Source organism: Chiloscyllium plagiosum, unplaced genomic scaffold, assembly GCF_037043375.1.
Source record: "Chiloscyllium plagiosum isolate Xiang-an unplaced genomic scaffold, Cpla_swu_hap1 HiC_scaffold_45, whole genome shotgun sequence".
Classification (NCBI taxonomy): Eukaryota; Metazoa; Chordata; class Chondrichthyes; order Orectolobiformes; family Hemiscylliidae; genus Chiloscyllium; species Chiloscyllium plagiosum.
This window is the reverse complement of record NW_028270183.1, coordinates 41,231,943-41,253,932: the sequence shown is the minus strand read 5'-3', so window position 1 is coordinate 41,253,932 and position 21,990 is coordinate 41,231,943. Positions and strand designations below refer to the sequence as shown.

Genomic DNA, 21,990 nt, shown 5'->3' with positions numbered 1-21,990 from the left:
CTCATCACGGAACATTGCATTCCCGAAACATTACAGAACATTCTCCAGTGCGGCCTAGACACGACAGCCCCACAACATTCTCCACCCGCCATTCACTAAAACATTTCCCTGAACATTCTATCCCTAACACGAAAATAGTGCATGCAGTATTCACCAAAACATTCTATGCCAAAATTCTTCTGAACATTCTATCCTCAACACTCCCCAGGACTCTCACCACCTGACACTGAGTGGAACATTCTAAAGCCGACATTCCGTAGAACATTTTATCCTAACATTCCCTCGACTATTCTATATGTGACCTTCTCTGGAACATTGTGAACCCGTGTTCTCTGGAATTTTCTTTACCCGACCTTGCCCACAGATACTCATGCCAACATTCCCTGGATCATTCCACACTAGACATTCCCCAAAGCATTCTGTGCCTGTCATACTACGAAAGAATCTGCTAACGGAATTTCGCATCGCATTCTATACCCAACATTCCTTGAAACTTTCTATACCAAACATTTTCTGGAACATTTCGTAATCGACATTCACTGGAAATTTCTACACTCTACATTACCAATAATATTCACTAACCAACATTCCCCAGAACATTCTGTAACCGCCATTCCCAAGAACCTTCAAAATAAGGAACTCACCAGAACATTCTATAACTGACATTCCCTGTGACATTGTACAATCGACATGATGGATAATTTGCTGTACCCAATATATTCTCGACACGACGTTCCCCACAACATTCAGTACCCGCGATTCCAGGGAACATTCTACACCTGACATTTCCTGGAACATTCATTAACCGACAGTCTCCTAAACATTCTACACCTGACATTCCCCGAACACTGTTCAACCGTCATTCACGGAACATTTTACACCTGACACTCCCTGGAACATTCTGTAAACGACATTCCCAAGAGAATCTAATACCAGGACTCTCCAGAAAGATCTAGAGTCGTCATTGCCTGGGACATTCCATACCTGATATTCCCAGGAACATTATTCGCTTGAATATTCTGTACAGACATTCCCTGGAACATTCTGTAACCAACCTTGCCTGCGATTTTTTTTACCAATACTGCACGTAACATGCTGTACCCAACATTTCCCAGAACATTCTATATGATATTCCTTTAAAGATTCTTGGAATGACATACATGGAACATCCTAAAAAAAATCCCCAGAACATTCGATTCCCTAAACCTCGTGGATCATTCTAAACCGACATTCTCCATTAATTCCATAACCAACATTTGCTGAAGTACATGTGAAACTCTCTACAGAACATTCTATTACCCTTGTTCTCTCGAATATTCGATACCCGACAACTCACCCGTTCCATAGAACATTGCTTATCTGTCTCTCACTGAACATTCTGAAACTGATATTTACTTCAACATTTGATAATAGAACTTCCTGTCAACATTTTGTAACCGACATTCCTAGAACCTTCTTTACACGGCATAACTCAGAGTATTCTGTAACTGACATTCCCTCGAACGTGCTAATTGCAGCATTCCCCTGTATATGCCGTGCTCAAAAGTCCCTGGCACATTCTGTAACTAACATTTCATGGAACATTCTGGAACAGACATTCCCCAGAATATTATCGAACCATACTTGTCTAAAACATTCCACTGCCTACTTTCTCTGGAATATTCTGCAACCGTCATTCCCAAGAGACGTTTCCACGTTCTGCACACGGCATGTGCCCAGAAATTCTCCACCAAACTTTCGTCAGAACATTCTGGATTCGATGTTCTCTGGAGCATTCTGCATCCGACGTGACTGAGAAAGGTTTGTACCTAATATTCCTCAGAATATTCTATTCTCAACATTCCTAGAATATTGCATGACTTATTATCTGTAAAGCAGCCTCTATTCATCATTCTAAACCCAACATTCCCCAGAACGTTCCATTCCCAATCTTTTTGGAAAATGCTCTAATCAACATTCACAGAGCATTTAATACCTTCATGAGGTATGAAAATGTCATGCCAGTTACTCCCTGAAATAATCTGTAGCTGAGCGTCACTGGAACACTGTAGACCTGACATTTCACAGAACATTCTATACCTGATATTCTCCAAAACCTTCTCTATCCAATATTGTCCAGAAAATTCTTTCTCAACACTCCCTGGCACGTTTTCTACCGACCTTCCCGAGAACATTCTCTACACGACATTCAACAGAAAATTCTATAAACGACATTCTCCATATCATGGCACACCGGACATTTCCCGGAATATTCTATCCCGGATAGTCTCCGGAACTTCTATACCTGACATTACCGAGAATACTCTGTAGTTGATATTCCACAGAAAAGACTGCACACGATATTCACTAGTTGTTTCAGTACCGTACATTTTCCTGAGGATTCTGTACCCAATACTCCCTGAGTATATTGGGTAAATTTATATACGGCAATCCTCAGAACGTTCTATATGCATCGCTCCCCAGAATATTGCAATCTGTGAATTCCACGGATCATTGGTTAACTGCATTTTCCTGCACATTCTACACACTTCATTCTGCTCAAAATTCTAAACCCAATATGCACCAGAACCTTCTGCACCCAACATTCCTTGAAACATTCTGTAATCAACCCTCCTTCGAATATTTTATACCAATTATTCCCCAGAACTTTCCGTCAGAGACTATCCACAGAACATTCAGTACGGACCCTCCCCTTGGCAATCGCGGGATCATCCCAAAACTGGCTTTCTCTGCCAGTATTCTAACCAGTCATTTCATGGAAGATTCTGCACAGACCATTTCCTGGAACATTCTATGTCAACATTCCCCAGAACATTCCTTGTACGACGTTCCCCAGTATAATACATAATCAACATTCTTCGGAATATTTGACCCCCGATATTCTTCAGAATGTTCTTACGCAACCTTCCCTACAACATTGTATTACCGACATTCAGTGGAACATTCTATTCTCCACACAATCCAAAATATTCTGTGCCCATGTTTGCGCGTTTCCTGTGTATGCGAAATTTCCAAATATATTTGGCATTTGATATTCCCTCCAATATTCTGCATCCGACAATTCCTCAGAACATTCTGGACCTGACACTTGACAGAACATTCTAAATCTGCCATTATCTGAAACACTGTGTTCTCGACAATCCCCAGAACTTGCTTACACTGACACTCACTGGAACACTTGACATCTGACATTCACTGGAGGCTTCTATACATGATAGTCCCCGGAACATTCTGCAACCAAGTTTTCCAGAACATTGTGTCACAAAATTCCCCAGAAACCTCCATATCTGACCTTATCTAAAGTATTTTGTAACCAACATGCTCAGTAATATGCTATAACCAATATTCCAAAGAACATTCGAAACCTCACATTCACAGAACCTTGTATATATGACATTACATTCAGCATTCTATGCACTACACTCCCCTTAACATTCTATACCAAGCATTAACAAAAAACAGTGTATAGATTAGAGTGGTGCTGGAAAAGCGCAGCAGGTCAGGCAGCATCGAAGGAACAGGAAAATCGACGTTTAGGGCAAAAGCCCTTCATCGGTAATAGAGGCAAGGTGCCTGCAGAGTGGAGAGATAAATGAGAGAGGGATGGGTGTGGGGAGAAAGTAGCATAGAGTACAATAGGCGAATGGGGTTTGGGGTTGGAGGTGATATGTTAGAGAGGAGTGTGGAGTGAATAGGGGGAAGGGAAGATAGACAGATAGTACAGGTCATGAGGGCGGTGCTGAGCTGGAAGGTTGGAACTGGGGTGAGGTGGGGAAAGGGGAAATAAGGAAGCTGTTGAAATCCATATTGATGCCATGGGGTTGAACTGTTCTGGGGCGGAAGATGACACGTTCTTCCTCCAGGACTCAGGAGGTGAGAGAGCGGTGGTAGAGGAGGCCCAGGACCTCGGCAGAGTGGGAGGGGGAGTTGAAATGTTGGGCCACAGAGCGGTGGGGTTGATTGGTGCGGGTGCCCCGGAGATGTTCCCTAAAGCGCTCTGCTAGGAGGCGTCCAGTCTCCCCAATGTAGAGGAGACCGCATCGGGAGCAACGGATATAATAAATGGTATTGGTGGATGTGCAGGTAAAACATTGATGGATGTGGAAGGCTCCTTTGCCGTTTTCGATAGAGGTGTGGGAGGAGATGTGGGCGCAGGTTTTTCAATTCCTGCTGGTGGCGGGGGGGGACGTCATTAAGGGAGGTTGGGGGCGTGTACCTGACCAGGTAATCACGGAGGGAACGGTCTTTGCGGAAAGCGGATATGGGTATTGAGCGAAATATATCCCTGGTGGTGTGGAAATATCTTCAGATGAACAGTGCATGTTTGATCTTTCCTGCAACCTTTTGTAACCGAAAGTCCCTAAAAATATTCTATATCCACAATTCCCCAGAACATTATGCATATGAAATTTCGTGGAACTTTGTGTACTCGCTATTCTCTGGCGCAATCTAAACCTGATATTTCCCGAACCATGCTACAAACTGACAATCCCCAGAATATTCATTAACAAACGTTCCTTGGAACATTCTATACGAGGCGCTCCCCGGGAAAATTCATATGATATTTCTGTACCTAACATTCCACGGAATATTCTGTACACCCCACGCCATGAAACATCGTATTCGTGGCATTTTCCAGAACATTATACAACGAACTTTCCCGAGAACATTGTACAGCCGACATTCCCCGGAACGCTGTGTACTTGACTCTGCATGCAACCTTCGAAACAGACATTCTCTGCAATATGCTGGAACTGACCTTTGCCGGGCCATTCAGTGTCCAACATTCCACAGAATATTCTCTACCCAACATACTCCAGAACATTCTAGTATCCATATTCCCTGGAAAGTACGATAACCGATGTTCATTGGGACCTTCAATACCCAACTTTCTCCAGAACCTCTCCAGAAAGACATTCCCCAGAACATTCTTCACTGGAAATTACCAATAATATTTTATAACTGGCATTTCCCAGAACATGCTGCAGTGGACCTTCCCTGAAATCTTCTATCCCCGATTTTTTAAAATTACTTTCAGCGTGGAAACAGGCCCTTCGGCCCAATAGGTCCACATCGACCCGCCGAACAGCAACCCACCCAGACCCATTCCCCTACATTTACCACTGCACCTAACACTGCGGGCAATTATGCATGGTCAATTCACCTAACCTGCACATTTTTGGACTGTGGAACTTTTAATACAGAAATTATCGAGACCATTCTAGAACAGACAATCCCAGGAACATTCCATATCTGATTCTCTCCAAAAGATTCTAAAACTAGCAATCTCTGCAACATTCCATACCCAACATTCCCCAGATTATTCTCCTCCCAACATTTCACAGAAGATTGTAAAAATGACATTCCTTGGAACATTCCATACCAGACATTCCGCAAGACATTCTATGTCCTATCATCTCTGCAACAATCTGCACCCAACTTCCCCAGGAACATGCAATCTTAAACACTCCTCAGAACATCGTTTGCAAGACTGTCCTCGGAACATTCAGTACCCGCCATTCTTCGGGACATTCTACAGAATATGCTTTAATACGCATTCCCGAGAAGATTCAGCACCCGACATTCCCAGGAACATTCTAAACCCGGCATTCTGAATGTTCTCTACCTGATATTCCCTGGAACATTGTTTAACTGACATAGCCTGCATCATTCTGTACTACAATCCATATTCTGCAGAGTATTCGATACCCGACTTTAACTAGAACATGCTGTATATGTCTCTCAAAGGAACCTTCGTAAACTAACATTTTGTGCAACATGCTACATCCGGCACACCCCATGACTTCCTGTAACTGACATTCCTATGATGTTCGAGACATGACATTACCCAGAACATTTTCTGAATGAAATTCCTTGGAACATTCTGTACCCAACATTCCCTCAACATTTTATTCTTGACATTCCCTGGACATTCTATAGTTGACATTCCCCAAACACTTGATACCTGGCACGAGCCTGAACATTCTCAAATCGACATTCCCTGCAGCATTCGACAACCGACAATCCCCAGAACATTCGATGTACAACATTCCCTGGAAAAATGTATGCTCGACATTCACCCAAAACATTCTATACACAACATTCTTCGTAACATAATGCAACTGATATTCCACGGAAACATCGAAACCCATCATTTCTCGGAATATTCTGAAACGAGCATTTCCAAGAATATCATTTATCCGACATCCCTAGAGTATTCTATAAACAACATTCTACAGAACATGATATACCGACATTTCCAGGACGCTCGTGACTGACATTCCTGGAACATTGTGTTACCGACATTCCATGCAATCTTACATTCCCTGCATTCCCAATAACATTCTGTGCCTGATATTCTACAGAAAATTCTTCACCCAACATTACTCAGAAATTTCTATGCTCGTGATTCCCCAGAACATTCTGTACCTGAAATTAATCGCAACAATTTATACCAGACCTTCTTCAGAACAATCTGCAACTGACATTCCATGGAATATTCTATATTCGATACTTCCCAGACCTTTCTGTACCTGACGCTACCTGGAACATTGTAAAACTGACATTGTCTGTACTATTCACTCGGCGACATTCCCCACAACCGTGTGCACCTGACATTCCCCGACACACTCCGCAACCAACACACCCCAGTACCTTTCACATGATGTAGCCCAGAACATTCTACACATAACATTTTCTGAAACACTGTGTAACCGTCAATTCCTGGAATAGTCTGTAACTAACATTCTCGGGAGCATTGTATAACTTACATTCCACCGAACATTCTGAACCCGACTTTCCCTGGAACATTCTAAGGCCGATGATCCCTGGAACATTCAATTCCCGACTTTCTCTGGAACCTGTTGTAACTGATGTTACGCGGAACCTTCTATGCCTAACAATCACCAGAACAATCGATACACGACATTGCTTAGAACATTCTACAATTGACTCCCACGTAATGTTCTAAAAGTGACTTTGTCTGCAATTGGCCATGCCTAACATTCACTGGGACATTCTGTACCCAACATTCCTTGAAACATTCAATATCCTACACTCGTCAGAACTTTCTAATACCCATATTCTCCGTAACATTGCATCCAAAACATTCCCTGGAATGCTCGATAGCTGGTATTTCGCAGACACGTGCCTCTACCCCAACTATTAGAAAAGCGACATTTGCTGCAACGTTCTATACCCGACGTTCCACAGAACATTCTGTAGCTGATACCCTTGGAACATTCTGTACACGACATTCCCCGAAGGTTCTGTACCCAGAACGTGTTACACCCGATCTTCCGCGAAAATTCTATCGCTGACCAGTGCCAGCATATTCTGAAACAAATATTCTCTGCAAAAAGCCATACGTGACTGTCCCAGAGTCGTTTGTTACACGACATTCTGCAGAACATTTTGTACCTGACATTCTCGATATCACTGTATACCCAACATTCCCTGGAGCATTCTATATCCGACATTCCAGGGAATATTCTATCCCTGATATTCCCCAGAACAGTCTATGCCCGACATTCTCGGGAGCATTTGTACCCGACAGTCCACGGAAAACTGCGTACAGACATTGAACAAAACATTCTCAACCAATTTCCTGGAACATACTATCCCTGACATTATATATAAACGTCCATAAGTCAGTGAACTGAACAAGGAAATACACCCAGAGGGAAGGTCGGTTTTCCAGGGCGAAGCATACACTGTTTTGAAGTCCCCTCAGGCAGCAAAATGTTTAAATGTATTTTCTCTGCATTTACATTGCTTTACGACAGAGGATTGATTGCAATTTAGAACAGAAGACAAAAATAATTCTTCTCCGTTTATCTTAAAGGAAATGGGAAGGTTTCCTTTTGCACAGCAAAACTTTCTCCCTCCCGTATTCTCAACTGGAAAGATGTGATTGGTGTCTGCCCTATAGTGATCGACTGTGTGTGAGCATTGCAGAAACCATCTGGCGTTATGGCTGTCTGTCTGAGTGTTTGGGGAAGGAGGGTTTCTTGTGTTTTATGTCACAATTTTAACAGTAATTCACATCTTGCCATTTGTTATTGCATCTCCAATTATGTAAATAAATCTCTGAATCACGTGTCACATTTAAAAATCTCACTTGGTCCTCAATCAAACTGGTAACTTTGCCTCCAGACTGATGTATAATTTGTTTGTTTTCCTTCCTGACAGTGAACGTAGTGACGATCTACATCCTGCTTCATAAAGATTGTGGATTGTCTCCATGTGTTGGTCGTTACCTGGGGGCCATGGCAGTGACGGATCTCCTGGTCATTATCCACGACCTGATATTGAGACACATGCCCATTGTTTATCAGTAACAGTTTTCTTTCCTGGAGTCTATTCCCGCGTGTAATATCCATGCCATTCTGCTTTATACAGCCACTGACTATACTGTCTGATTCACTGTCACTTTCACTTTTGATCGATTTGTGGCCATTTGTTGCCAGAAAGATGAAAAGTAAATACTGCAGTATGAAAATGGCGGCTGTGGTTTTGGGAACAGTGACTGTGTTGAGCTGCTTAAAGAACATTTCCTGGCATTTTATGCTCACTACTCGTTATTGGTGGTTGAACGATCCCTGGTTTTGTCAGGTAACATTCGATGTTCGATCATCCCGTGTCTGGGTTGCAATCGAGTTCATCCAGCACATTTTAACACTGGGTATCCCATTACTCCTGATTCTGCTGCTTAACGTTTTCACTGTCAGACACATTTTAGTGACGAGCAGAGCCCGCAGGAGACTCAGGTCCCACAACAATGGGGACGCTCAGTGTGACACAGAAATGAGAAATCGAAAAAAATCCATTATTTTGCTATTTATGATCTCAGCCAATTTCATCCTTTTATGGTGAACATTAATGGTGTATTCCATATGGAGACGGATGATGTATATTGTGGATACACCTTTGCATCTACCGAAGTTTGTGCAGGGATTGGGCTTCATGCTACAGCTCCTTGGTTGCTGCACAAACACCGCGATTTATGTCATGACCCAGACTAAGTTCAGACAGCAGCTGAAGAATGTGCTGAAACATCCCTTTATCCAAATTCATCAATCAATCAAATTCACTCATTAATCATTTTACTCAGTTTTTTTTCAGTTCAAAGTCTCAGCAATGAACCAGTCAGCCGCTATTGAAACAGATACTGAGTTGTCCAACCGAATGCAACAGTGGGTTATGGGGCACATTTCAGTGTTTCTCCAAACTCAGAGACCAGTGATAAAAGGTACAATACCACTGACTGTATCTGTATCTTCAATTTGGAAACAATAAAAATGTTAATTAAAGTACCAAGCAGCAGTGTGAACTATCTTGTTGTTTGTTTTTGTGTTGAACAAGCTGACCTGGAGAGAGACAGACTCAGCCCCAAGTCTTGGTCCTCAGGGAAGGGGAGGCGACTGGGCGTGAGCACAGGCTTATGGTGTAAGTCGGCTGTCCTTGCTTTTACTTCTGGGTCACCCACTCTGACTCAGCCTCGATACAATTCATCTCTCTCCCTTCTTCCCTTTCCCTTCTCATCGCTCTCTCATTTTCACCATGTAGCTCTCCCTCTCTCCTCTTCCCATTTACAGTCTCGATTTCACCGTCCCTCCATTCCCCATCCCCTTTCACTCTATCGCTATCTTGCACTCCGTACCTTCGAATTTCCCTCTATCCAACCATTTACACCTCAATTCATCTCTCACCTACCATTGCGAAGGGAGCAGACTGTGGTGTGAAGCTTCAGGCATTGGTAAGGTAGCATTACGGTGCTTGGCTCAATTGCCATTGCTACGGGACACGGTGTGGTATGTGATAAAACTGACAGTTACGAGAGGGCAAATGTGGGGAAGGGAACATTTTAATCCCTGCGAAGGGCTGAAGAGCGGGGGTGGGATAACAATCTATTACACGAGGAATGGATTGGGTGAGACCCAATGTCTGTTACTTGGGGAATCGATTGGGAATGGAGTCAAAGACTATTTATAGGGGATTCGCTGTGGAGGGGTTCATAGGTGACTGCGCAGTTTGGGAAATGGTCGAGTCAGTGACTGTGATGGTGGAGGATTGAGAGCAGAGCGTGCAGGAGACCGGTGATAACGTGAATGTCAGAGAGTGAGGGTGAAAGTAACGTGGTGTGCGTGAGTGGGTCAGGTTCCCTTTGAAGGAGTGAGTGTGTGGGGATCAGAGTGATGGTATGAGTGTGTGGGTGTCAAAAGTGAGCATGAGTTGGGGCAGGTTGACAGTGATCGAGTGAGTGTGTGAGATCAGGATAATGCTGATGCAATGAGTGCAAGGCGATTCCGCTGATTTCGATGGAGTGAGTGTGAATGGTCATGGTGACGGGATGTAGCTGAGAGAGTCAGATTGACAGTGACGGAGTCCGTGTGTGGTTGTCAGGTTAATAGTGATGGTATGCGAGTGAAGGGTTCAGGACAACTTTGAGTGTGACGTGGTCAATGTGATGGTGACGGAGTGAGTGTTATGGGATTATGCTGACAGAGTGAGTTTGCGGGCGTCAGAGTGAAATGTATTAGTCAGTGTGAGAGAGTCAGGGTGGCATGGACTGGTGTGCATGTACAGCAGCCCTTACCAAATTGAAGGTTGATTGACATAGGCACTCGCCATACCTAGGCTGTGGGCCAATGGTTGGGGAAATGTGTATTAGAAGAGCGAGGTGGTTGGCACAGAATTGATGGGCCGTCCAGTCTTTTTTTGTGATTATGGATCTCGATCACAATGTTTGCCGAGTTGTTTATCTTCATTTGGTACACTTCCTTAGCCCTGTCTGGGGAAAGGTATTCTACAGACACGTATCGCTGGATTAAGAGAAACATCACCCCTCCACCCAGAATCGTACGTCTGGAGTCACATATCGGCCCGACCAGGTAAAGACAGCAGATTTTCTTTCCTCAGAATACGTGAGTGACTCCGATTCGGTTTTTACACCAATTGATGATCAGTTTAACAATCATTACTCAGATTCAGTTCGTTTTCCAGATGTCTTAACTAGTTTCACATTCCATTCTGAGGGCTGCGTTTGGATTTGATCCCGTGTCGTGGAAACTTTGACTGACCTTTCCACCATCCTCCCATCCTCCCACCCCCATCGATTTACCCAAATTGATTCAAGTAATAAATGTTGGGGCAGAAAACTGGATTTCAGTCGTTCTGCAGGAAGCACGAGAGGGTTGTGGGGGAGGGCGCCTGTTTGCAAAACTGTCTCCCTTTGAGTGCCACCGAAAAAGTATCCAGAAATTAACCCTGAGGTTCAGGATGCTGAAGGGTGATAGATAACAATCTGACTGAATGACGTAATAGGTTGAGGTCAGAGCTGAATACTTGAATGCTTCCCCGCTTTGACCCTGGGTTCCTGCCTTGAGATTTCCGGGTTGGGGCTGGGGTCTTGGATCCACAGCAAGTTGTTCTGTTCTCCATCTGTTCTCCATCCGCAGCTTCTCCTCAATAATGCATGAGGTGGTCGTTTGTATGGCTCCCCGATATCATGTGTTGTACAACCAAAATGAAGATGGCAGCAGGAAGGAGTCAGCGCTGGTCATGGCAATCGGCTCTTGGAAATAAAAATCTCAGTTACACTGGGAGTCCACTCAGCACCAAAGCTTTCCCCACCCCAACCTCTATCTCTTTCACTTGGCCGTGAATACCTGTTCCTCTGCCCTTTGTCGACATTGTTCTTTGCTTACTGCATCCAACAACTGAGAGGAATACAGGTATCCAATTTCTGAGGCAGCCCGTCCCCAGGCAGATGGGGAAGGGGCCCAGTCTGTAATTTTGAGTGAGCCAGGAGGTGATTGGATAGAAAATGGGAAGGCTGGATGCTGGAAATCTGAAACGGCTGAGAACATTCAGCACGTCTGAGAACATTCAGCAACATTGCTTGTCAAAGATAGTATTACAGCGGTGGAAAGGACGATGGATGAGGACTTGCCATCTGAGGTAGTTTGGGCTGAGGTTAGGAATAGGAAAGGTGAGGTCACCCTGTTAGGAGTCTTTTACAGGCCTCCTAATAGTCCTAGAATCATTGAAGAAAGGATTGGGAAGGTGATTCAGGAGATGAGTGACAGTAATAGGGTGGTGGTTATGGGGGACTTTAACTTTCCTGATATTGATTGGGAAAGCTATAGCTCAAGTTCGTTAGATGGGTCAGTGTTTGTTCAATGTGTGCAGGAGAGTTTCCTGACACAATATGTAGACAGGCCAACAAGAGGTGAGGCCATACTGGATTTGGTTCTGGGTAACGAACCAGGCCAGGTGTTAGAATTAGAGGTAGGTGAGCACTTTGGGGATAGTGACCATAATTCGGTGATTTTTACACTCGTGATGGAGAGGGATAAGTGTGTACTACAGGGCAAGAATTATAGCTGGGGTCAGGGAAATTATGATGCGGTGAGGCATGACTTAGGATGTGTGGCTTGGAAAAGTAGACTCCAAGGCAAGAGTGTAAATGATATGTGGAACTTGTTCAAGGGGCAACTATTGAGTGTCCTTGATAATTATGTGCCTGTCAGGCAGGTAGGAAAGGGTCGTGCGAGGGAGCCGTGGTTTAATAAGGAATTGGAATCCCTTGTTAAATGGAAGAGGGCGGCCTATCTCAAGATGAGACGTGAAGGTTCAATTGGGGCGATTGAGAGTTATAGGGTAGCCAGGAAGGTCCTGAAGAGAGAGCTAAAAGCAGCAAGGAGGGGACATGAAAGGTCCTTAGTAGATAGGATTAGGGAAAACCCTAAGGCTTTCTATAGGTATGTTAGGAATAAAAGAATGACTAGGGTAGGAATAGGTCCAGTCAAGGATAGTAGGGGGAAGTTGCGTGTGGAGGCGGAAGAGATTGGGGAGACACTGAATGAATACTTTTCTTCAGTATTCACTCAGGAACAGGGCATTGTTGTCGATGAGAATACTGAGGCACAAATAAGTAGAATGGATGGCTTTGAGGTATGTAGAGAAGAGGTGTTGGAAATCCTGGAAAAGGTGAAAATAGATAAGTCCCCTGGGCCTGATGGCATTTATCCTAGGATTCTCTGGGAAGCAAGGGAGGAGATTGCAGAGCCATTGGCCTTGATTTTTATGTCCTCTTTGTCTACAGGAGTAGTCCCAGAAGACTGGAGGATAGCAAATGTGGTTCCCTTGTTCAAAAAGGGGAGTAGGGATAGCCCTAGTAACTATAGGCCGGTGAGTCTCACTTCTGTTGTGGGCAAAGTCTTAGAGAGAATTGTAAGGGATAGGATTTATGCACATCTAGATAGGAATAATGTGATCAAGGATAGTCAGCATGGTTTTGTGAAGGGCAAGTCGTGCCTCACAAACCTTATTGAATTCTTTGAAAAGGTGACGAAGGAGGTTGATGAGGGGAAAGCGGTAGATGTGGTATATATGGATTTTAGTAAGGCGTTTGATAAGGTTCCCCATGGTAGGCTACTGCAGAAAATACGGAGATATGGCATTGAGGGTGAGTTGGAGGTTTGGATTAGGAATTGGCTGGATGGAAGAAGACAGAGGGTAGTAGTTGATGGCAAAGTTTCTTCATGGAGTGCCGTCACTAGCGGTGTTCCGCAAGGATCTGTTTTGGGACCATTGCTGTTTGTCATTTTTATAAATGACCTGGAAGAGGGGTTAGAAGGTTGGGTGAGCAAGTTTGCGGATGACACGAAAGTCGGAGGAGTTGTTGACAGTGAGGAAGCATGTGGCAGGTTACAGCAGGATATAGAGAAGCTGCAGAGCTGGGCAGAAAGGTGGCAGATGGAATTCAATGTAGCTAAGTGCGAGGTGATTCACTTTGGGAAGAATAACAAAAAGATGGGGTACTGGGCTAATGGTCGGATACTTGGTAGTGTGGATGAGCAGAGGGATCTTGGTGTCCATGTACACAGATCTCTGAAAGTTGCCACCCAGGTAAATAGTGCGGTGAGGAAGGCATATGGCGTACTGGCTTTTATTGGTAGAGGAATTGAGTTCCGGAGTCCTGAGGTCATGATGCAGTTGTATAAGACTCTGGTACGGCCGCATCTGGAATATTGTGTGCAGTTTTGGTCGCCATACTATAGGAAGGATGTGGAGGCATTGGAACGGGTGCAGAGGAGGTTTACCAGGATGTTGCCTGGTATGGAAGGAAAATCGTATGAGGAAAGACTGAGGCACTTGGGGCTGTTTTCACTAGAGAAAAGAAGGTTTAGGGGTGACTTGATTGAGGTGTACAAGATGATTAGGGGGTTAGATAGGGTCGACAGTATGAACCTTTTCCCGCGTATTGAGTCGGGTATTACAAGGGGGCATAGCTTTAAATTAAGGGGGGGTAGATATAGGACTGATGTTAGGGGTAGGTTCTTCACTCAGCGAGTCGTTAGTTCATGGAATGCCCTGCCAGTAACAGTGGTGGACTCTCCCTCTTTATGGGCATTTAAGAGGGCATTGGATAGGTATATGGAGGATAGTGGGTTAGTGTAGTTTAGGTGGGCTTGGATCGGCGCAACATCGAGGGCCCAAGGGCCTGTACTGCGCTGTATTCTTCTATGTTCTATGTTCTATCTATGTCTGTGGAGAGAGAAAGAAAGACTTGTGCGCGCGCGAGAGAGGCAGAGTCAACATTTAGGATCCAGTCACTCTTCTCAGAACTATCGTTTCTATTTTTAAATTGGAAAGTGGCTGTGTTGGATGACTGTGTCTTTTTGTGGGAGAAAGGTTATCCGATCCTTCAATATGTGGAGAAAGAACGGCAATCTCAATCAGTCGTCATTGAAATGATGACGATTTTGCCAAGGGCAGTCATCCACTGGTTTGGGGGAATGAGAGTGTGACGTGCCAGACGACATTTCCAGTGGAGTGCCATGGTGGAATTCCAATCAACCTCGCCGAACAATTGGGCATTTTGTTGGCATTTCCATGCATGGGGGCATTTGGGCTAGACCAGAGGGACCGGGTTGTCAAGCACATATTAGTACGCATTCAATGCAAGTTTTTGAAACATGGCAGGAGAAGATGAAATATTCAGAAACCCTTTATGATTCTTTGGAGATTCCATTGATCTGTCCGCTTTGTAGTTGTCACGTTCGCTATTCCTGAAGAAGGGCTCATGGCCAAAACGTCAATTCTCCTGCTCCTTGGATGCTGTCTGACCTGCTGCGCTTTTCCAGCAACACAGTTTCCGCACGTTCGCTATTCTGTCTGATTGGAGACTGTTCAAAAGCTCTTCCTTCAATCATTCCCACCGCCCTTGTAGGACAACTGACCTAGGCCGAGCGTCCTTATTTCTTGAAATGCACAAACACTCCTTCGCCAATTCAAAGCAGTGCAAAAACAGCAGTATGAAAAAAAAACAGTGGAGAAATTCAGCAGGTCTGACAGACCTGCGGCGAGAGGGAGAGAAACTGAGTTAATGACCAGTGTTCCGTGAGCATTTTGTTTTCAGGTATTCTGGTAAGTGCACATTATCTTTGGGGGGAGTTCTTGCTTTGTCAAGCACGTCATCTACTGCAATCTGTACTCGTTCCATGATGAAGGGTTCCTGCTATTAGATATGATCTCTATATCGCAGCCAGTCATCATCCAGATCTGACTGATTTGATCTATAGCCTTATCAGGTCCAATTCATAAAGGCTGACGAGAATGTCAAAACGGTCAGCAAGCCAGCTGCCCGAATTGCTGAGGCAGAGAAGGTGTGGTTTGATTGTGTCTGATTCGCGGTGACACGTTATGAATGCAAACCTGGCAGAACACTGTGCCGACAATATAATATTCGACGGTCGCTCGATAACACGGGGCATATTGAAATCGTTGTAGTGAACAGAACTCACAGAAAGCGATGGAATCAAAGTGATTAGAGAGAACCTGCTACAACAATCCAATTTGAAGTGTTACAATATGAGGTAACTTCTCAAGCTTAATTTAAAATCAGTAACATAGAAAAGATTTACCCATGCCGTAATCTGTAAAACGTCGAGTGGCCAACAACTATGTAAATTAAAAATAAATAACTTTGCTTCTTAAAGTATATCAGAGAATATTTAACTAATCGCTATTTACAATTTATTTCTCTCATCCATCTTTTACCTTCCCTTCATGACTACTAGTCCGATAACCTTCCCATTAAGATTTACAAAACAACATCTCAAAACCCGGCAACTGTCAATTCTTGTCTTCGGATATTCTCGTGTCTTCTTTCTTGCTTGTTAGGAATATCTGCGTCTCAGGTTACTGATCGAAAACGTACTTTGAAGAGAGTTTTTTAAATGTAGTGTATTGCATGTTTGGACTTGGCAGTTCTGCTCTCAACTGTTCAATTTTCCCCTTATTGTACCCCGGAGCATCTGATTGTAACATTATCTTTTAAAATTGTCAATATACTCAATTCAGACTGGATTGCAATTTTGTGGGTGGGTTGCACTTCGGCGGGGCGGTGTGGACCTGCTGCGCTTTTCCAGCAACACAGTCTTCAGAAAGTAACAATTTGGTATTTGAATCCTATCTTAATTTTCCTGTCGGAGTATAACTCGAACTCCAATGTCACTAGCATCGATGACGACATGAAAAGGTCTTGATAAACTACGTGCAGCTAAAACTGTTTTGTTGGTTAATATCCATTTCAAATGGTAGAATGCCTCCTTGACTTTTAATACATGTTGTGTTCTTCTTCAGCAATTCGGTTAAAGGTGCCACTATACTGCTGAAGTTTGAAACATTCTTCCAATAGAATCCACTGAGTCGAAAGAATCGAACACTTCTTTCTTTGATGTTGGTCATGGAAATTCCTCAACAGCGTTCGTCTTCGCGCTCCTTGGGGTAAACCTTCAATGACTGATGTTCTGACCCAAGGAGGTCACCTCTGCTTTCGTGAATTCCATTCGATTTAATTTTATCACCAGGTTTGCCTCTCATCGTCGTTCAAAGACCTCAGCCACCTGTACCATATGATCTTTCCAGTATTCGACCACGGAAACACAGTGGATGTGGTCCATCTAGACTTCCAAAAGGCCTTTGATAAGATTCCACGCGGGAGGCTGCTGAGTAAGGTGAGGGCCCATAGTGTTCGAGGTGAGCTACTGGTATGGATTGAGGATTGGCTGCCTAACAGAAGGCAGAGAAATTGGGATAAAAGATTCTTTATTGGAATGGCAGCCGGTGACAAGCAGTGTCCCGCAGGATTCAGTGTTGGGGCCGCAGCTGTTCACGTTATATAATAATGATCTGGATGAAGGGACTCGGGGCATTCTAGCGAAGTTTGCCAATGATACGAAGTTAGGTGGATAGGCAGGTAGTACTGAGGAAGTGGGAGGCTGCATAAGGATCTAGACAGCTTGGGAGAGTGGTCCAGGAAATGGCTGATGGAATTCAATGTGAGCAAAGGTGAGGTCTTGCACTTTGGAAAAAAAGAATACAAGCATGGACTACTTTCTAAACGGTGAGAAAATTCATAAAGCCAAAGTACAAAAGGATCTGGGAGTGCTAGTCGAGAATTCTCTGAAGGTGAACATGCAGGTTGAGTCCGTGATTAAGAAAGCGAATGCAATGTTGTCATTTATCTCAAGAGGGTTGGAATATAAAAGCACCGTTGTACTACTGAGACTTTATAAAGCTCTGGTTAGGCCCCATTTGGAGTACTGTGTCCAGTTTTGGTCCCCACACCTCAGGAGGGACATACTGGCACTGGAGCGTGTCCATCAGAGATTCACACGGATGATCCCTGGGATGGTAAGGTCTAACATATGAGGAACGGCTGAGGATCCTGGGATTGTATTCATTGGAGTTCAGAAGATTAAGGGGAGATATAATAGAAACTTACAAGGTAATACATGGCTTGGAAACGGTGGACGGTAGGAAATTGATTTCGTTAGGCGAGGATACTAGGACCCGTGGACACAGCCATAGACTTAGAGGGGGTAAATTCAGAACAGAAATGCGGAGGCATTTCTTCAGCCAGATGGGCCTGTGGAATTCATTGCCGCAAAGTGCAGTGGAGGCCGCGACGCTAAATGTCTTCATGGCAGAGATTGATAAATTCTTGATGTCACAAGGAAATAAGGGCTACGGGGAGAATGCGGGTAAGTGGAGTTGAAATGCCGATCAGCCATGATTGAATGGCGGAGTGGACTCGATGGGCCGAATGGCCTTGCTTCCATTCCTATGCCTTATGGTCTTATGATCTTATTTACTAAAGGTGACTAAAGCGTCCAAGTAGACTGCACAGTTTGTTTACCCAGCCACAATTTTGTTCATGAGTCTTTGGAATGTGGCGGGCGCGTTCTTCATTCCAAATGGTACCATGTTGAACTAATATAGCCCATTTGGGGTTACAAACACAGAATGTTTTTCGACATCTCTCACAAAGATAGCTGTCAGTAACCACGCATTAAGTCGAAGTTGGTGACGTGACTGTCTTGTCCGAATTTCTCGATCCAGTCCTCCAATCGAGGAAGTGGACGTGAGCCCGATTATGTCAAAGTGTTGACATTCCTTTAACCCACGCAGAATCATTGAGTCCCATTCGGTTTGGGAACGAAGATGATCAACAAAGTCCACTCACTCTGGCTTGGCTCGATGATGATCTTGGCCTCCACCTCAACCTGGATCTGTCCGGCTTTGAGAGAATTAAGCCGACAGAGGTGTGATTCTTTTTTTTCGGAGCAATATTCCCTACGTTTACGACGTATAAGATAGCGTTAGACCTCCCTATCTGATTCTTATGTACATCCTTATACTCTAGTAACAAATCTTCCAACTTCGTTCTATGCTCTTGAGATAGATAGCTTCCTAACTTATCCAACTCCTCAACGACGTCTTCACTTATTTGGGTGCCTCAAAATCCATATCATTTTTATTTCATTCCTCACTCTGCGTGACAATAACGAACCTCTGTTTCTCCATTCTTTCTCTCTTGGATTCAACGTGTTCACATGACATGCCCGATACTTTTTTTTCTAACTGGCAACATTACTAATTAGTTCACCTGACTCAAATTTTCCTCGATTTGATGGGGACCACTAAACCTGGCTTTGATCCGAGTCTTCTATCATTGGTAACATCCCCTGGAAAAAACGTCGGAATCTCAGAGTTTTTATCTGCCAGCTGCTTTATTCTACACAATGCCCTCTTCAGGTTCTGTTTAACTAACTCACTAGTATGGTTTAATCTCTCCGTCACCTCCAATGAATAATCGAGTTGTGAGATTTCTGATATTGGTCCTTTCAATTTTTCTTTAATTAATTTCAAATGCCTCTCACATCATGAACAAATAGTGACGCAAATGGTGTGAACTGAGTAGATTCCTTTGGGGCATTTATGACGGTAAACAATGCGAATGGGTTACCTTTATCCAATCATTCGGGTAATCCAGACACTCTTCCGTCAGCATGGTCTTCAAGGTCTGATATCATCTTTCGATAACTCCCTGGAATTCACGATTGTACGCACTGGATGTAAAGTGCTGTATAACAAGCCAATCCATAAACACCTTAAACAACATAGCAGTGTTGGTCCGACTGAATCTCTTTTGATTGCCCATACCACGTCAAAAAAACAACTAACTCCTCTATCACCTTTTTTGCCTTGATACTCCTTGATGGAATTGCCTCCAGAAATCTGGTAGGAACGTCATTTGTGGTAAATGACAATAATATAATGATTCGCACGTTTAGTTCTCGGGAGGGGACCTACACAATCAATGATGACATGTGTAAAAGGTTCTTCCGATGCAGGAATTGACAACAAAGGTGCTGGTTTTATTACCACCTGTGGTTTACCGACCATTTGGCATGTGTGACACGTACAGCAAAATCTAACCACATCCTTGCTTTGGCCGCTATGTCATTAAAATATTTTTTGTACCTTAGCCTGAGTATCTCTTACCCCAAGCTGACCTCCTATAGGTAGTTCACGTGGACCCATCGCACTTGCTGTCTGTATGCTACTGACAACAGAATCTGGTGCACTTCGTCCTATATTTCCTCTGCACTAACCTGCCGTGGTCTCCAATTCCGTCTCATGATTCTATCTTTCAGGTAACAACACTCCAATGTATTCTTTGCCTCCTCTTCAGAGAACGCATCCACTCACATATCTTTTATCATCTTGTCTTACTGTTCACGTTTCTTTGCCTTTTAGGACTAAACATTTATGTCTGATCCTGTGCGTGTTCAGGTGTCTCCTGCACTATGACATCAAACAGGGTATCTGCTAATTGAAACTCAACTCCATTATCTTTATCTTTAATTTCCGCTTGATGTTGTGATTTCTGATAGTGGGATCTGGTTGCCATACAGTGTGGGAAAATACCAGGATATTTCTGTTAAACGTCACACAACACCAGGTTATAGTCCAACAGGTTTAATTGGAAGCACACTGGCTTCCAATTAAACCTGCTGGACTAAACCTGGTGTTGTGTTATTTTTTACTTTGTACAACCAATCCAATACCGGCATCTCCAAATCTGGATATTGCTGGTTCAATTCCTTAGTTTCTTGTAGTTCCTTGGATTTTTCCACAACAAGTATTGTCACTCCCAATTTGCATCCTCCGAAATCATTCCCAACAACAAAGTGAATTCCTGGAACTGACATTCTGTCAGTTACTCCTACTGTAATTTCCCCAGTGTACTCCAACCTGATATTACATAGGAAAACGTTACATTTCTGTCCATCTATCCGACAAATTATGATACTCTCGGGTTACAGATCAGAAGGAGTGCATTTTAGCTCCTCCCTTACTATCACCGGCTGGTTAGATCCTGTATCTCTTAAATTTACAATTCTTGCGTTTTTCCCCCTGTTCTTTCTGAGTAAACGATATGGACAGAGGTGGATTCTTTGTCGAGATCAGATACTAACTCCATAAGCAAACCCTGCGTAAGCTGTGCACTCTCCTGCACATCTTCAGCTCTTTCTAGTGTCTCCTTTACTAACTTCACCAATGCCACTGGCTCAGCTTCTTGCACCACATCTTTTCTCACAGTACCTTCTTTGCGGGTCCCACATTCTGGCAGTGTAAACACCTTTTCCCAGTTCCGTTTTGAAACCACGAGCACTGTAATTTTCTGTATCCCGCTCCATTACAGTGAAAACACATGAGACCTTCCACGTCCTGTTCACCTTCTTGGGCTTCTTTTTATTTTCATTCTGTTGTAAATTCTGGCCAGTGCTCTCTCCGCTTGGTCTTTTTGTCCCCTTCTCCAAACTTCTATCCCTCACCAGAAATAATTCTGGCCGGAAGCTTGTTTTATCAATCAGTGTGTACTCGTCTGGAAATTCTGCTGCCATTCTCCCTTCGTTAACATTTAGTTCCTCGACGTGATATCTTACCATCTCTTGAAGTGAGCGTTTAAACTCGACAAGCAGAATGATCTCTGACAGCGTCAGATGTCCTACCTAGTTTCAAAGCACGTACCCATCGATCAAAGTGACTATGTTTAATTCTTTCAAATTCAACATTAGCTTGACCTGGTTCCTCCTTGTGTTGCTGAACAGTTATCTATATGCTTCTGGTCCCAATTCATAAGCACTTAAAATAGCCTGCTTAACCGTTTCATAATCTCGTGAAACCTCATCTGACAGTGTGGCAAATACCTCACTAGCTCTGCCTACCAATCCAGTCTGGACTAGCATTACCCATAAATCCTCGGACAACTTCATGTACTTTGCTAAAATGAATGAAATCAAGAATGCTTCATCGTCTTTCTCCTGAAAATATGGTGTGTGTATATACACACACACATATGCACACACACATACATACATATATATATATATATATATATGTGTGTGTGTGTGTGTGTGTGTGTATGCCTTCTCTTTAAATCTCCATCCGGTTAACTTGATTTGCTGATTAAGTTGCTACTTCTTAAGTGCAAATTTTCTCTCTTCCTCTCTCCCTTTCTTCTCTCTCTCTTTGCTCAACCAAAACCTCCTCTCTCTTTTTTCTCTCTCTCTTCTCTCTCTCATATCTCCCTTTCTCTTTCTTTTACTCTCTTTTCCTTTTTATCCA

The 21,990-nt window shown here is 43.6% G+C and overlaps 1 pseudogene; it reads right to left on the bottom strand.

Annotated features, from left to right (window-relative positions):
* Nucleotides 1–21,266, bottom strand: part of LOC148136492 (uncharacterized) — a 129,319-nt pseudogene extending 108,053 nt beyond the window's left edge.
* Nucleotides 21,267–21,990: the final 724 nt, after the last annotated feature.